At 50.8% G+C, this 17,983-nt stretch overlaps 1 protein-coding gene across 1 annotated transcript in view; it reads left to right on the forward strand.

Annotated features, from left to right (window-relative positions):
- The first annotated feature begins 13,438 nt into the window (after positions 1 to 13,438).
- Znf423 (zinc finger protein 423) overlaps positions 13,439 to 17,983 on the forward strand; it is a 245,245-nt gene continuing 240,700 nt past the window's right edge. The window contains exon 1 of the mRNA XM_038312928.1: positions 13,439 to 13,501. The gene's annotated coding sequence lies outside the window, so the exon portion shown is untranslated. The remainder of the gene's footprint in view (positions 13,502 to 17,983) is intronic.

Genomic DNA, 17,983 nt, shown 5'->3' on the forward strand with positions numbered 1-17,983 from the left:
CTGACCAGCACAGCTACCAGGTGGACGGGACAGTGAGTGCTCCTTCTCCATTTTAAAGATTTGTGCTGACTAAAACCCCGGCTTGGGTTTCCGTCAGACTGGTCCTGCCTTTCAAGTCCAGGGAGAGAAATCTGCCTGGAGTACCACCCCTGCCCCAGACAACCGCCCAGGTAGCCTCTGGCTTACGGAAGGTGTGTTTTTAGGACTTCCTTCTAGGCAGGGGAACCGTGACTGCAGGACTAGAGGAGTGCCAGGCCTGGTGGATTCTGCCCTCCTGGCAGGCGCTAGATGGAGCACCTGGCACAGTAGGTCACTTGGAGGCCATCCTTAGGCACGTTGGGTTGGTCCCCAGACTGTAGCCCCGGGAGAGGAGCTCTGAGATCTTCTTGCCTTGTGGCTGTGGCATGCTCTCGACAGGGCAAGGATGGGGCCAGGATAGCTTCTCCATCCCAGAGGGCCTTGGGACCCTAGGGAGATGGCCTTTCCATTATCTGAGGAAGTGACTGTATTAGACTCTTGGCATCCTGCTTGCGCTCCTAACCTCCAAACCAGAACCTTCGATCAGCAATGACCATTGCAGCTGGTGTGCCACAAGGACTTTTCCTGAAGAGCTTGGTCCTGACCTTGGAGCCAAGGCTTGACTGGATTTAGGTGTGACCCTGGAAGTACACCAGTCTTTTGGGTTTCATGTCCATTGTCACATGTGACATATAACCTATGATGTGATCCAGGGTACTGCCCATCCTGGCTCAACGCTCTGAAGCATCAAGTATAGTTCTTCCTGGATGAGAGAATAGGCGAGCTTGCTCGGTGTCATTAGACTAGCTGCCCCACCTGCCCTGTTGTCCTTCATAGGCCCTCTCACTGTGCCCCAGCTGCTAAACCCTGACCCCCATCTCACAACCCATTTAGCACCTCGTAAGCTCTCTTAGGGGCAATGCTAGCGTGGCCCCTGTCTGACCTTGTCTAGAAAATGGAGGCACAGGGAGGTGGGTAGCAAGCCGAGTTTCCACAGTCGTTAGTGTCAGGGAACAGGCTCGTCTAACTTTCAATTGTGGACTCTTGAATGTTCAAGTCCCTACCATGAATCCTGAACAGGCCAAACATACCCAGCGTGCTTCCCTGCCAAAGTGTGAGCAAGAATCGGAGACTGGGGTATTCCAGGCCAGGGAGCAGGATATGTTGGGAGCAGGGTCAGGGTCAGGGTCACCAGGACTTAAATTCTGCTGTAAGGACCCTTTGTATTTCTGAGGATGAGGGGCCTTGAAGCCATGCCTTGAGTATAAACTGATTTTTCTCTTTGCCTCAGCCCCTGTGCTTACTGAGCCTCTTTCTGTATTTGCTTACCAAGGTAGCTGAGCCTGGGTATTGAGGAGCTGGGAGTTGGGGGAGGGGAGTCACTGCAGGGGGTATTGCCACTTGCAGGGAGTGGCTCCCTGGTAGAATTTTGGCATGGAGACATTTGTGAGAGAGGGATTAGAAGTGGAAGAATAGGGCATGGGCTCTGTGACTGTCACGTCTGGATGAAGGGCTGAACCCTGTCCTTTTGGGAGAGCTTACATGGCCATGGCAGTGCAGAAACATTCCCTGCCCCCAGGTCCTGCTGGGTGGGTGGTCTTGGGTAGACAGTCCAGTTCCCATCGCCAGTTTCTTTCTCCTGAACCCAGAGAGCATGCTTTAGATGCCGCAGGGATAGAATACCAAACCCAGTGCAGAAGAATAAGGGAGAAGGGCTTTTTCAGGCTAGACAGTTTGTCTAGTGGGTTCCCTCTGCTGAGGAAGAGGGGGCAGCCCTGTCATGTGACTCTCCTCTCTTTCTTTTGCCCACTCTCCTTCGAACTCTGTCATCAAGGGAACGTGGGCATGTCTTGATGTCTTGTTCCTCTACAGCTGTTCACCTAAAGCTCCCAGGCCAGGGCTCATGGGGAGGAGGAGTGCCTGAGACCCTGGCCAGAGGGAGCCAGGCATTGTGTAGGGCACATGGAACTTGTGGATGAGCTACAGCCTTCCCCCAGCCCCGAAGGTCCTCCCTGCCAGCAGTGGGCCAGATGTGTCTTCTTGGAGGGTGGAGGGGAGCGCCTGTGTGGGTGTCTTCTCGTGATGTGTGGGCTGCAGTGTTTTGAAGGGAGCTAAGCTGATTTCCCCATTCCATCTCTCTGCTGTCCAAAGCCGAAAGTTAAATAAACACAGCCAAGTATTATCATAGGACACAAGAAAAATGAACTTGGTCTCTCTCGGCAGCTCACATCTGGCAAATTTTGGGTCTTTCAGGCCCGTGGGATGAGACAGACATGTTTGGAGTGTAGGATGCTGCATGCCCCTTCCCAGTGACAGGCTCTCTCGTACCCTGTTGACCTTAAGGGTCTGTGAAGGCTGCAGGTGTCTTTCCTTCAGTCTCTCATTCTTGTCCACCCACAGGCTCTTCAGGGGCCTTGCTGGGATTGAACCTCCTATGTGCTTTCCTGCGGCCCAGACTCCCTGGTCCAGCCTAGATGATGCAGTCTGTGACATGGGCCCGTGCTCCTGAGCCGAGTACCCAGCCCTAGTGCGGAGAGAGGACCAAATGTATCTGTCTTTTTCTGTCCCCCAAGGGCTGTGGTAGGGGGGTAAGCTGTGTGCTCGTCTCCCTGCCCAGCACTGGTTTGCGGTATTGTGCCGCCACTGCGTAGATGGGATGCTGGGTTCCTGCACCACTGGCAGTCATGCTGCTCTCCGCAGTTGTGACATGCCCAGCTCACCTGGGTCTTTATTCATATTTACATTTCTATCCATTAGTTTGAGTCACATTCATTCTAGTATTGGTTAGGGAAACATTTCTTTCTATCTGATCTTAGTTTAAGGTTTCTGGGAACCCAGTCTGACCTTGAGCTTGACTATGTAGCCAAGGCTACCCTTGAATTCTTGGCTGTCCTGCTTTAGTCTCCAGAGTCCTTGGCTCTTAAGTTTCTACATCAGCTCAGGAAAATATTGCTTTTTCTGTCCATTCTAAGGTGTAGTACAAAGTGGTTATTGGTGCAGCCAGTGTGTGAGAAGGAAGATAAGGAATGTGTGAAGGAGGGAGTTTGGGCATAGAATGCCACTATAACGTAACATCAGTGTGTGTGTGTGTGTCTCTGTGTGTGTGTGTGTGTGTATGTATAGCATGTGCATACATGTACACCCGTGCTTGGTAGAAGTGTGGAGAATGCCCATCGCCTAGGAGTTTCCTGCTCTAAGGCTGTCGTTGTGTGTGCCCCCTCCCCTTGGAGTGGGTGCTGGGTGTGGTGAGTCTTGGAGATCCTGTGCATATTTGAGTGAGGGAATCCTTGCCTATGTGTCAACAGGGGCTGGTGGGGAAGCTTGAAATCCTGAAGGTCTTTACACTGGCACGATACTCATTGGAGGTGGGCAAGCAGGCAGAGTAGGGGGACACACAACATACTTGTGCCCATGAAATGTCCCCCTCCCAAATCAGACTTATTAAAAATACTAACTCCTTAGGTGCAAAGCATTCTGATTACTCCCACCCTGGGGACCTGGAAATGGCTTTTCTTGGGGTGTGGGTGTGGGAGATGAAGGGCCACCTGTTTGCAGGAAGGATGGAAGACCAGTCTGCATGTGGTCACCACTAGCATCCTGCACTTTCCAAAGTGGTCAGACTATGACTGTTTTTTATTATGTTCTTTGCACCACTCAATTGGAGAAAGGGGCAGTAAGGAAAAAAAATGGTAGTTAGGTCTGCATGCCCCAACCAGACCAGAGAAAATCTGCCTCCCACCCCGTGTGTATGGATGAGCATGTACCATGAGTTTCCAATCAGACTCAGTTTCCTGTTTGTGGTGTTTAAACCACATGCATAACAAGGCCTCAACATTCATGCATGATATGTTAATACAGAGTCCAAGTTGTTGAGGGCTCATAAAAATGTACTAGCTTCTACTTTATGATATCGTTCTTCAAACAAAAGTAGAAAAATAAGAGAGCGGGACTCTACCCTTCTTCCTTTTTGCCCCAAATAGTGGTCGGTAGTTCTGAGTGAGTGCGGGTTGCCTCTACTGTGTGTGAGATACTGAGTTCCTCTGTTTTGCTTGGATGTATAGTCCTGGTACTTGCCTTTCCCAGTGCACAGCTGGTGCCCCCATGCAGCCCGGCTTGTGGATGACCTCTCAATACTGCTCTGATGCCTTCCATGCTGTCATCATCCTTCCAAGTTGGGCAGCTATGGAGTAGGAGATAGCCCCATGCTACCATCAAAACAACGCTGAGACATGTCATGTCATGAATGCATGTTTCTGTGTGCGCATTGTGTGTCACTAAGAATACATAAGGATGATTGCACAACAGGAAATACATTCAGAAGACTACTAACTGCAAAGAGAGACCTGGGCAGGCAGGAGGGCAGCCATCAGGGCCTGCGCAGCCAGCTCCCCAGAGAGGGGGAACAAAGGGTAATTCTGCTTAGTGTCACCCACTCTCTGGGGACTCCAAGCCTAACTCCTCGCCTAGGTTATTTATCTTTGTCTTCCAAATGCATGGGAGTTTTATTGGTCTCACTTTACGATGTGGGAATTAAGACTGAAAGGGGTAGAGTCATTGCTTGGGGTCACTCGGCAAGCCAGGAGGAAAGCTTGTAATTGCCTTAGGCTGGCATGTTCAAGGCTTGTCTCTTGTCTACAATCTCTTCAAGGCTTGGGACAGAGGGCTCTCAGCTCCACCTTCTTCATCAGCTTCTGTCTTTCTGGGAAGGTGCAGACATTCTGGGGAGCTCGGGTTGGTCACTGCCCCACACTTGAGAGAGGCAGACAATGTGGAGTGGAGAGGTAAGCTGTATGTTATGGATTCGGGCCCTGATTCATACAGACTCCACTGCCTGCATGAGTAATCTAGGTTCTGTTTCCCCTATTTGGTTAATGAGGACCCACATCTTAAGGCCATTGGGAAGATGAAGCCTGAGACAGTGTTCATAGTGTAGTGGACAAAAGTCAAAGTTCAATCCTTTTTTTCTGGTACCTCGCTTCAAGGTGAGAGAAAGTCAACCACATTGACAGTGTGTCCCAATAGCCTCGATGGGGCTGAGCCTTTGTTCTAGAAACCCTGCTTCTGAGAACTAATCTCAAGGAAATTCAGTGTAAAGTCTCCTGGCCAGGTGTGACGTTTGCCAGTGTGATGCAGCATCGACACTGGCGGCAGGGAACAGCTGGAGGCAGTCTAGGCATCTAGCAACAGGAGACTGGGTAAATTAGTCCCCACGCCTCCTGGGCTTGGACTCAGAGGGTCATCAGTAGCGATGTCTCTGTCTATGATTTGATGGGAATAGATGGTGGCTGTGTTCACTCACGCTGTGGCAGGAATCCTGCAGAAGCGCTGCCTTCTTCAGTTCCCGGTCTGCTCCAGCCTTCTGCAAAGTTGTAACTATGTGATTATGCCTGAGAAGTTGCTCTTCTAGTTCCTTGATTTTGACTGTTTGGTTTTCTGGTTTTATACATTGTATACATGTATACTTCCGCCTGCAACTTATGTAAGAAGAAAGCAGGTGCTCCTTCTGCGAAGCAGTTTAAGAAAAAGGTGGCGGCTCTTAAATTCTTTGGTTAAACGCCGCCGGATAGTTGTTTTCAAGCAAGTCCAGGAAGGGGAGGTAGGGTGAGCTGAGAGAGTGGACAGGCAGGGTGCCCCCTCAGCAGCCTGCTGCTTCTTTTCTGCCCCTCAGAGTTACCCCTGAAGCAGTGAGCCTTTCCCTTTCCTTCCCCAGCCCAGTGCTCAGTGGTGGGGGATGGGTAGATGGATACTGGCCGTGTTTGGAGAATTTATATCACAGGCAGTGATGGGTGCTGCAGATAGGAGCCCTTCCGTCCTTAGAAGCCACCCACTAAACTCTTCCCAGCAAGCCATTGTCTCACATGGCTTCCCATGTTGCCTTAAGGGGCTTGTGCCATTGGGGATACCCAACAGATGACTCTTTTCTTGGGATGTTCTGGAGCTGAGAGTGTGGGGAGGGAGATAAAGGAGACTGTGGACGGAGGGGTCATGGGACAGGACTCTGAGAGTGTGAGCTAGATTCCGAGAGTCTGGTGAACTGCCCCCTTCCACTGGAGCCAAAGATTCTGCTTTCTAGAAAGCAGAAGGAAAACAAAGGGTTAAGAACCCAAGTCCCAACTCCTTGCTCTTAGCAATAGCTTAGCCTTACTTTTTGTTACCTGTAGAATGATATTTAAAGTTGCCCCCCCCCCCTTTGGTTTTTTCGAGACAGTTTTTTTTTTTTTTTTTTTTTTTTTTTTTTTGGTGTAGCCTTGGCTATCCTGGAATTTTTTCTGAGGATCAGGCTGGCCTCGAACTCAGAGGTCTGTATGCTTCTGCCTTCCGAGTGCTGGGATTAGAGGCATGTACCACTACCACCCAGCTTAGATACCCTGTTTTATTGAACTGTTAGGCCAGTGGTTTGTTTCCTCCAGCACATGTCAGATTCACCTAGAGAAGTACCGAATACCAAGGCTACCTCAGGGATGCCCAGGATGAAGCTCTATACTTGTGACATGCTACAGATGTGGCTTTTCTTGCTGACATTACTGCTCTGGCAGTCATGAACACTGTCCCCCTCCCTGCCCCCAGAAGCTGGCTCATCCAGGACCTAGTCACCTGGCAGCTTGTTTTGAGGTGGGGGAATCTGGAGCTAGAGTACCTGGGTTTCTATATCTGTTTGACTGGGCCGCGGTGAGTGATGTTGCTTTTGTGGGGTTGTTTCACCGTCGGTGGGATGGGTCAGTAAAGCCTGGGTTTTCAGGCAGCTGCTGAGGTGGCATCTATGAAAGGCCTGGTGCAATAGATGCACAGGTGTTAGGGAAGGGTTGTGAGCATGTGACCTGTGCTATGGCTCTTATGTCACCAGCTCGGGACCTGCACAGAGAAGCAGTGCGGTGTGTGTGTGTGTGTGTGTGTGTGTGTGTGTGTCTGTCTGTCTGTCTGTACCACCCCAGGGCCCTCTACTTCTCTGTGTCTGGTTCTTCTGCTTGAGATATGAAACAGTCTCAGTAAAGGAAGAAAAAAGATGTTTTAGTTTGTTCAGGCTCCTGGCCCCTGCCCTGTTCTCTCTGCTTTTTTCCAGCTCTGGGTTCTGTTTCTCACTAGTGTTGACATGGTACTTGACTATGACAGTCTGTTTCCTTTCTGTTCTTGTCTGAGGCTGGACCGGACCAGGGTGGCAGCCAAGGGAAGGCCCGTACTTCTTCCTCCCTTTCATGCGCTCTTCTTTCTTTCTTTGCCTGTGAGCTGAAGTCCCACTTGCAGTGTTCCTGGGAGATGTGTTGGCTTCCTGGGGCTCCCTTCCTTGCCAGAAAGGGGGTGGGTAAGGGACCCCCGTGTGGAGGACTGGAGGATGAAGGGGAGCAGTTGTTGGGTGACGAGAATGGTGCCAGGTACTGCTGTGGATCTGTGTGGGCTGGCTTTCCCTGCTGCTGTGGCCACTCCCACCCCTGGTGTGTGTGTGTGTGTGTGTGTGTGTGTGTTCTCCCAGGTGCTTTATGAAGAGGGAAAGGAAGTTCTCAGCAACAGACCTGATCTGCTCCATGGACTTTCTGAAGCTGCATCTCCATTCAGCAGTAGAGATGTGAACTTGATGAAAGCTGTTCTCTGTGACTGAGGTCCTTTGAGCCAGACGCGCATCTTCTAGTGCTTAAAGACTTTATACCTAAGTTCCTCCTCCTCTGCCACCACTATCACCAACATCATCACCATCTCTTCTACCACCACCATAACCCCCCCACACCACCCCCTCCATCACCACCACCACCATCACCATCCCCTCCACCACCTCCACCACCACCACCAGCACCAACCCCTCCACCAGCACCACCACCACTACCAACTCTACCACCACCTCTACCACCACCACCCCCCTCCACCAGCACCACCACCACTACCAACTCTACCACCACCTCTACCACCACCACCATCACCCCCCTCCACCAGCACCACCACCACCCCCCCTCCACCACCACCTCCACCCCCTACACCACCTCGGCACTCCCATCACCACCACCACATTTGCTGGTCTTGTAGCTGCCACCCTCTTCAGGCTTCTCCCATTCCTTTTATCCTGGAGCTTAAGAGGGTGCAGATGGCAGGGCCGATGGAGAAGGAGATGGGTCCAGTTGTGGGTTCCATGGCTCTGATTCTTCATTCGGGTAAGGACTTCAGTTCAAGGCTGAGTCTCCCAAAGAACTCGAGCAGTGACTTAACGTGGCGATGTTGAACCATGCTGCTGTGACAGGCAGTTTTTGTTTTGGAGTTTACCTTATAAAAATGGTAGCTAGGGGGATAGACAAGAGTCATGAAGTGTAGTTTTTTTCTTTAGGTGGTTGTGTCTCAGCCTTTCAGACAGGGTTGCTATGTACGAGCTTGCTGTGTAGCTGGGACTCATCTTATACCTCTAGAAAGTAGATTTTTGTAGGACATGCTGGTTCTCCTGTCTTGCCATTGTGAGATTGTGACTTAACCTCCTTCCCCACACCTTCCCCCACCACCGGAGGCTAGCTTGTGGTCCTCCTGTTTCTACCTCCTGAGGGCTGGGATGACAGGTGTGTACGCAGTGTCTGACCAGTTGTCCTCATCTTAGCAGGTGACCAGAGCCGGTAGAGAACATGGGGTTCCAAGGTTGGGAGTGACACTCATGCTGTTTCTAGGCTTCAGTGATGGTCTAGCTGGTGCTGGGGAGCAGGGCAGTGGGAGGGGGTGTCGGGGAGGGGGAATGGGTGGGGTCTGGAGGAAGCTTCTCTGCCTGGTGCTTGGTTTACTTTTGAACATGGTTATCTTCCCTGGATGCTTGATTTCAGAGATGCTCACAGACTGGACTCTGCATTCCAGCACTTGTGTGCTATTTGGACAAGGAGTCTATCAAGTCTTTGTGTAGAGGACTACACAGTCTTTCCCCTGCGCACCCACAGCCCCGCACCAGGCTGCACCCTTGGTGAACACAGCACTTTATATTTCTCCTCCCTTTCCTCCCTTTGTCTTTGTCCAGAGCACAGGCTGTGCATCTGCACATGGTGGGCCAGTCTCTCTGCTGTCTCTGTGCTGATTTATTTGTAAATAAGTAAATGCTTTGCAGGGTCGGCCCCAGGCCTTCCCTGTCCTTGCCTAGTGCCCTGTTTCTGAGTTCCACCCTCAGCCCTGTGTGTTTTTATTCCTTGAGCAGTGAGGTGGTCCTCTATGTTTGATAGTGAGACTCTGGGTTTAGGGTCCCTTGACCTTCTTGGGGTTTAACCTGGTGGGGGTGACATGCTTCTCTAAAGGTGAACTTGCCGGGCTTACCACTTCTTGTTGGGATAGAGGGACTCTCAGGAATGTCTTTGTGGCCAAGGTGAGCCTATCTCCTCTGCAAGGGTACGATGGTCCCTGGGTCCAGGAAATCGAAGAGAGTCTACTAAAGACCCCAGAAGTGGGGCTGAAGAGATGATTCATCTGTTAAGAGCACTGACTGCTCTTCCAGAGGACCCGGGTTTAATTTCCAATATCCACATGGCAGCTCACAACTGTCTGTAACTCTAGTTCCAGGGGACCTGGCACACTCACACAGACACACATGCAGGCAAAACATCAATGACCATTAAATAAAAATAATCATTCAAAAAGATCCAGAAGCATGATCCAGAGTGGGGGAAAAAAACTCTCCAAAAAGTACAGGGGTTCTTGACCTTATTGGCAGGTGTTGTGGGGAGAACATTTTCCTAGATAATTCTTGGTGAAAATGATCCTTCCCCAAGAAAAATGCCCATTGTGTGGGTATTTAGAAGCCAATCTTGGGGCCTGTCTTCTAGGGTCCTGGTGAGCACTGGCCTAGGGAGGGTTCTGGGGTCCAGGGTTCTAGTCTCAGCCAGGCTTTCTCTTTCCTCCTTCACTTCCTGACGCTATCACTTTAGAACTTGTCTCCAGTGTGCCATTCCTCCAGCTCTCCTGTCTGTGACAAAACAGGTCCTGCCTGACTTTGCCACAGCTCAAGGGACCTAGTGCCCTGTTGAGCTAGCGGGCTGCTGGATTAGAGGGTCTTTTTCCATTCTCTCTACCCGTCTCCCACTTTCCACATCTTTTTTCTGTTTCCAGTGACCCTTCTGCCTCTGTGAGGTGTTGGGGAGGCCTTGCCCCTCAGCAAGGACACTGCTCTCTAGCCAGGAGCAAGTGGCTTACACCAGTGCCCACCTACCTTAATACTCTGGTTTGTTGTTGATATCTACAGCTCAGAGGCCGGCACACAAGGCCCTGGGTAGGCCTGGCACCTTTGGACCTGCAAATCCCATTGTGATACACAGGCCAAGCTCTGTATATCCCAGAGAGGAATTACAGAGATGGGGTCTGGAGGGACTCACCCATTCCCATGGTTCAGGTAGCCATTGATCTCACAGCCAAGAAAGAGTGTGACTTTCTGATGTTTGAAGCCCTTCCAGAGCCTTCGAACCCTTTGTGTGTGCTTCTTGTCCTCTACAGACCACTGGGCATCTGCGGCTTGAATCTGAAATGGAGCTTGTTTGTGGGATCAGGAGGGAATCCGGTTTGAGGTCCCTGTGAGACAAAACTACCCCAGTGCCCATTGCTCCCAGGGGTGACTGATGGGGTTGGAGGGAGACGTAAGAGACTTTGGAGTAGAGAGAGCCTGTGGTCTTCCAACAGGTGACAGATCTTACTTGGACTAATGTTACAGAAAATGTTGGGGTGTAGAGTCTCTGTGGCTCCTTACAGAGGGGCTTTCTGAAGATGACCGGTCTGGGGCTGCATCACGGGCCCTGCTGGTTGGTGAATTCAGCTCTTCCTAGGCCCTTCTGTCTTCTGTGAGCCTCATGCTTGCTCCTTTGCCTGAGACTGTGTGCAGCACTGACGTGGACATAGCCCCTCCGCACCAGCTTCCCCTCCTTATTGGCCGAGGGCTGCTCTGTGCTCTCGTGCCCTGCTCCGCACAGATGCCCACACACTGGAGGCTGGGCATGGTTAGAAAGGCGTGTCTTGGTTCTACTGATGCTTGATCTCAGAAACTTGTTACTGGTGGAGCCTGGGAGGTCTCCAGAAAGCATGACCCCGGATGGTGGGTAGTCCCTATGGTCTGCTGCCAGGCTGGCCTTGCACTGATTGGTCATCTCTAACATGCTTAGCCCTCATGGGTTCTTGGTGCTTCTGCAGTAGAATTCCAGTTTAAGGATGTGGGGGCTCCCACCCTGGCCCTTGGGCCCCCAGAGAACAATCCCTTTATCTCCCCAGTCAGCACCTGGTATAGTTTTTTTTTTTTTTTTTTTCTGTGCCTACTGTCCTTATTGGTCCTGTTGGGAACTCAGACTGGGCTGCAGAGTTTGGCCAGGTAGGAAACCCTCCTCCTCCTCCTCACAGCTTTTGACAGCACAGAGAGCTTTAAGAAGAACGGGGCAGGTGGGGCATTTCTTTTTCTCATCAAGAATGTATAAAGGCCATATGCTCATACCTTCAAAAGGCAGAATGTGGGCCAGGGCTGGCATGGGGAGGTGTTGCGTGCCAGCAGCTGTGGGAAAACACATTCATGTTCTAGGCACAAGGCCAGCTGGTGTATGGGCCCCTCAGTGAGAAGGCCGTGGTCAGGGTCACTGTCCATACTGCAGGAAGTCTGCGCCATGGCCTGCTAACTTCTGACCTTCCTCAACAGCTGCACTGGCCCATTCCTCCTTGCAGTCCTTTGTCCCCAGAACTGAGCAGTCCTCAGCCTCTTGTCTCCACACGGCGCAAAATGGTAGATGTGTGCACATTTGCTTTCTTTTATGGCTGGTGTTAGCTCTTCTCGTGGGGTGGGACCGTCCTCAAGGTCAAGGACTTTGGAAGTCAGACTTCCTAACTCAACAACCTTGATGGGATTGAGTGTAGGGCATGAGATAACACAGTTCGCCAGGCCCAGAGCCAGGATTTGAACCCAGATTCTGCCTACTCATCCCTCCCCTCCCCTCACTGGGTGACTACTTAGCATGTTGTCTGGCTCCCCTTAAGCTGGCTAGGCCTCTAGACACATCCTTTGTGCCCTGGTTTATAGTGGACCCCTTTCTGCATGGACCGCCTGGAGTTGGAGCCTAATCTTGCCCTCACTAGCTGTGAGACTTTAGGTGATCCTCAACCGAGGACCCCTGGATGCCCTGCTTGATCACAGTGGGCACCCAGCTATTCAGCTCCTGCATCCAGGGCAGAGAGGTGGGTGGCTCAGGTCCCCTTCAGCTTGCACATGTGCAGAGTCGCAGAGCCTGTTAAATCTGAAAAACATGTGTGCACATTTTTGGCTTAAACAAAGTTCCATTTACAAAGTCCATAACCCAGCTTTAATATTATTATGTGCTCCAAACTGGGACTGCTTCCAGGACGAGAGTGCTATTATGCTGGATAGTGTTTCTCCCCTGTTCCCACCAGCCTGGTCTCAAGTGCAGGGGTCTGGGGTAGGGGAGGCTCCATCCCTGTCAAGCATCATTCTGTGGGGTCCAGGCTGAAGTGTGTGTGTGTGGGGGGGAGGTGAGTTCCCTTGCCCTGTTACCAGCCAATGAGCTGCCGTGATTCTACCTGCAGGTTATTGTGTGCCCTGAGGTCTGGCTGCAGGTCACATCTCCAAGTGCAGAATAGTACGCTGAACTTTCCCAAGCTCCAGAAGACACTATATCCGCTCCTTGCTGTTATCAAGGCAGCCGTGGGCAGTGTGGCCTTTGGTAGGGGAAAATGCCTGCAAGATTATGGACTGTTCTGAGTTTTGCCTCATTTCTGTGGGCGGCAGATGTTTTGCTCATGAGCAGAAACTATGTACTAATGGTTGTAGCTCTGAGTAGAGAAAGATTCTGATATGTCTGGCTGGAGGCAGTGCTGTGATTGATTAGTGATGTCTGCCAGGATGCAGAGCTATGGAAACATAATGGAGACAGCGCTTACTTCTCATTCATGTTTGATACTTTTTATTATTTATAATATTTGTGTGTGAATATATATGTGTGTGTGTATGGGGTGTGTGCGTGCGTGTGTAGATGTATGTACACATGGAGGACAGAGGGTGACACCTTGGGTGTTGGTCCTTGTCTTTTACCTTGTTTGAGACAGGACCTCTTGTTTGTCGTTGTATACACAAGGCTACCAGACCAGTGAGCTTCCGGAGATTCCTATCTTTGTCTCCAGCCTTACCATAAAAACACCTGGATTACAGATACAAATGGTGTCCAGCTTTGTGTGGACTCTGGGGACCTGAACCCAGGTCCTCATGCTTGCACGGTTGTACTTTACCCATCAAACATGGCCTAGCCCCTTTGATCATGGTTTCATCTCTGCGATACCCACGAAGGCCGCCTCGTCATTGGCTTCGTGCCCCCCCCCCGTCGGTGGCAAACAGCATGTATATATTACCACAGCGCTCCCATCTTTCCTTGCTTGTGTCCTATCCCATGACCTATGTGTGCAGCTTCCAAACTCAGAGCCCTTCTTTCTTCTCTTCTAGTTGAAGAGGGGGAGGCCTCGGACTTCTCGCTGGCCTGGGATTCCTCTGTGGCAACAGCAGGTAAGAGCCGGGGGACTGGCGGAGCATTGCTGGGGGTTTGGGGGACTGGCCCAGGGATTTAGAAAGCCACCCAGCTGGTTATAGAAACGATATTTTTCATGTCACATTCCTGTGTCTAGTCCAGACTTCCCCAAGCAACACAATTCTATATTTATTCCATATGGCCGATAAAATCGATTCCATATGGAGACAAGTACGCCCCTTTCCTCCCAAGGGCCATGGTCCCATCCTCTGGGCAAGTTAGATGGGTGGTGAGTCCCTTCTTTGCCAGGCATGGCATCTTCATCTCTGAATGCCACTAACATTCTCTCCAAGTGCATTGATACAAGCCGGTTTAATAGATTGAAACTCTAATGAAAACAAGCATTCCTACTGCCCTTGGGATGGGCTGTCAGTCCCAAGACCATGCCTTTGGGGGAAGAAAATGGGAGAGCAAGCTCAGATTTTTGGGATGTGTGTCATTGTGGGGTGCTGGATGACGGGACCATCGGGAACCATGGTTTTCAACCTCAGGTTTTCTCTTCTTGCAGCTGTTTCCCAGCTGTGAGAAGCAGCTGATGGGTGGGGTTTCTCACACTGGTAACCCGGACTGGACCTGGCTTTGGCACCCTGGAGCTTTGGAGTGCCAGTTCTGCATTCAGCCAGAGACTTCCTTTGCATTGGGCTCCAGTTCTCTGTCTGACAGGTGATAGGCTTCCTTTCTTTGTCCCTCAGCCACCTTGTGCCAGGTGTATCCCTGGGTTCTGAATAGTCACCTCCAGGTCCACGTGGCTCCTAAGGCCCGTTTAGTATGTCTGAATAATCCTTACATCCAGTCTTCTCTTTCAGTTGTGGAAGCTGAGGCCAGAGGAAGCAAAGATGGGTACGCGTTTCAGGTCTACACGTATTTAACATTGACGGTTGCACATCTGATTTGTGACTTTGAATACGTGTATGACTTCTAAGGCTAGCTCACGTAACTGAAGAAACTGAGTTGACAAACTGTAATACTTAGATTTAGCAAAAGTCTTTAAATTTGTTGTTATTAGTGTGTGTGTTGTGCAGGACACTTTTATGGAGTTGTTCTTCCCTTTATACCCATGGTTCTCAACCTCCTAATGCTGCAACCCTTTAATAGAGTTCCTCATGTTGTGACCTCCCCACCCATAAAATTATTTTGGTTGCTACGTCATGGCTGTAATTTTGGTCCTGCCGCGAATCGTAATGTAAAGATCTGTCTTTGATGACCCCTGTGAAAGGGTTGTTCGACCCCCACATGGGTTGCAACCCACAGTTTGAGAACCGTTGCTTTATACCTTTGTGTGGGTTCTGGATATTGAAGGCAGATTTTTAGGCTGTGTGGCAGGCACCTTTTCCTGCTGAGCCATTTCGTCGGTGCCCCAGCAAAAATCTTCAAGATGGCTTCCAAATAACTGAGAATTGGCCCCTGATCTTCCGGCTCCCTGCTTCTGGTCTAGCGCCCTCCTAGAAGCTCAGAGTGCTGTTTGGAGCCCACGAAGTCTTAGATGACCTGCATTTTCTTATGTCTGTGAATGGTCTGTTACCCTTGTTATTTGTGACAAAGGTTCCCACCATGGGGGAGAAGGTTGGAAGCCTGAGCAATGGGGATGTTCTAGTTTGAGGGAAACAGAGATGTGATCATTGGTTAGTGCTTTCCTTGTCTCCTTTTGTGCTGGAGAGAGGCATCCATTACTGAAATACAGTAAGAACTGGGCTGGGCATGTAACAGTCCTTTTATCACCCAGGAGGCAGAGGCAAGTGGATCTCTGTGAATTCAAGGCTAACCTGGTCTACATAGTGAGTTCCAAGATAGCTAGGGTTATGTAGAGAGACCCTGCCCGTGTGTGTGTGTGTGTGTGTGTGTGAACTCAGGCTATGCCAGGCTTTTGAGAGGAACCTGCCGTGTCCCACCCTCTATTAGAAGAAGGCTGCCTTGTCCGTGTCTGCTGTCCTCACTCCCGTGGTGGGAACAGTCTGGGTGTGAGGGAAGCAGTGTGGTAGTGGTTGTGATGTGAAGAGAACGTTAGGTTCGCAGACTGCAGCTCAGGTCAGTGAGGCATCTTCTGGCATGCAGGAGGCAGGGTGACATCTCCAGTGCTCAGCGCCACCTGCATTTGTGACTCCTCACTGTGCTGGCCCGTCTCTGGGCTCCCAGGAGTGGTGGGTGCTGTGAGATTTTCCAGTTTCCATTCAGGAGCCGAGCATGCAGCATGTGCCCCTGTGAATCCCCTCCTGACCCTAGGGACCCCATGGCCACCATGCTCTGTGGTTCCAGAGAACGTAGGGCCACCTGCTAATTGATGTGGACAAGCCAGAGCTGGCTGTGGACTGCTTTGCTGCCTTCTGGTGTTTTGGGATGATTTTTAATAGGACATGTGGTAGTTCCTCCTTCCCAGTTCTGTTGGACTTGGGCCATGAAGGAACTTGGGGGCCCTGAGTGCAGGCTTGTGAGTTGGCTCTAACCCTGGGACAGGATGAAGGCAGTGCTGAAGCAGCCCTCTGTGTGTGTGATGACACATTTATTAGGCATGTAACTTAGTGCATGCCAGTTACAGTGAATGCTTTACTCGTTGGTTCATTGCGATAGCTCTGTGATGGGACTCTTTCCAGCGTGTATACTGTCATTTTTCTGTGGGATGGTTTTTGGGTCATGTGAAGAGGATAGGGCCATGACCCAGATGAAGCTTCTTTGTCTAGTAATCATCATTGAACTGAGACATTGCCACTTGGCTATACCAGCAAATGGAGACAGGTTTCACTGAGGAATATGAGGAGCAGAACCCCCTCCCACGGCCCCGCAACTACCCTTGACAAGTTACTGAGACTCACTGCCCTCATTTTCCAGATGGGGTAGGGTGTTGGTGGTGCCCTTAAGGCTGCTGAACAGTGTAGTGGCCAGAGAGCTGTGCAGTGGGGACTTGAGCCTGATCTTTTGTACCCCGAGTAAGCAGTCCAACCTTAGCCTACATTGCAGGGAGGTGGAGAACCAAGCACACTTGACGGTGGCACTGTGAGTACTCTAGAGTATAGTCCCTGTCTATAGGACATGGCTTCATTCTGGTCCCTGGAACACATGGTGACCAGGAGGAGCAGAGCAGAAGGTATCAGTCAGCCACTTGTGTGGGGCCACTGGCCTGGGGTTCATGCTGCCCTTGTGCCCTAGCTCTGGATGTCTGGTGGAGGACTCTGATAGAGACCCAGGGTGAGATGTCAACTGTGCTCAATCCTACCCTCCCCTGCCTCCCACTAGTTGGACCCTGTAGCCCTCCTAGGGACTGCTGGTCTGTTCCCTCTATGTCCTTGATTTGGGACCTGACAATGAAGGAAGACCTGGTGTTGCCTGGCGGGGACAGCATGGGAAGGTATGTAGTGTTCTCCGCCTGGTGGGGGATGCCTCCTGCCTTTGGACTGACAAGCACAGGCAAGCTGTTAGGCACAGCCCCGGGAAGCCCTGTTCAGGGCTGAGGTAGCGGGTCAGCAGTGTGGGGTTTTAAATGAACAGTTTCTTACGTGATTGTGATCCTGGAGTGTGTGTGCATGCGTGTATGTGCGCGCGCATATGTGTGAGAGTGTGCACGTGTGCGTGTGTGTGCTTGTGAATGTGGTCTGCAGCTGATAGCTGGTGTTTTTATCGATGGCTCTCCACCTCATATATTGAAGCAGAGTCTCTCCCTGGAGCGCAGTTTTGATTAGTCTGAGTCTGCAGCTTGCTTTGGAGATTTTGTCTCCCTCTTGTGAGTGCTGGGACTACAGGACTGCTGCCAAGCCCATCTGGCTCTACCTGGGTCGTGGAGATCCAAATTTGGGTCCTAATGCTTGTGGGGCTCTTTTTACTGGATGAGGCGTCTCCCCAGGCTAAGATCTTGGTTTTCATACCCACAAAACTCAGGAGGTGTTAGAAATGGTGGTGTGTGTGTGTGTGTGTGTGTGTGGTGTGTGTGTGTGTGTGTGTGGCAAGTGTGTGTGATCTATCTGAGTGTGTAGGATATGGCATTTGTGTGTATGACGTGTTTATGATACATGGGTATGTGTTTGGTGTGTGTGTGTGTGTGGCAAGTGTGTGTAATCTATCTGAGTGTGTAGGATATGGCATGTGTGTGTATGACATGTTTATGATACATGTAGAATGCGTGTGTACTTATGTGGGTTGTTGTGTGTGTGTGTAGTGTGTATGTACTGAGTATGGTATATATATATATATATATATAGTGTATGTGGGGGCTATGTATGAAATCTGTGTGTAGTGTGTACATGGGGTGTAGGCCTGTGCTTGAGGGTGTGTGTATGTGTGTGCATGTGTGGTGTGTGGGCTGTTTGTAGTGTGTGTGGCTTTGTTAATGTGGAGGCTGTCTGTGTATGTAGGGGCTATTTATGTGTAGTGTATGTGGTGTGAATGTGTGTGGTTGTGGCTGTTTGTGATGGAAGCTCTGTATGTATATGGTTGTGTGGGCTATGTGTATTGTGTGTGCATATGGTCTTTGT

The sequence above is a fragment of the Arvicola amphibius genome, chromosome 15 (genome assembly GCF_903992535.2).
Source record: "Arvicola amphibius chromosome 15, mArvAmp1.2, whole genome shotgun sequence".
Classification (NCBI taxonomy): domain Eukaryota; kingdom Metazoa; phylum Chordata; class Mammalia; order Rodentia; family Cricetidae; genus Arvicola; species Arvicola amphibius.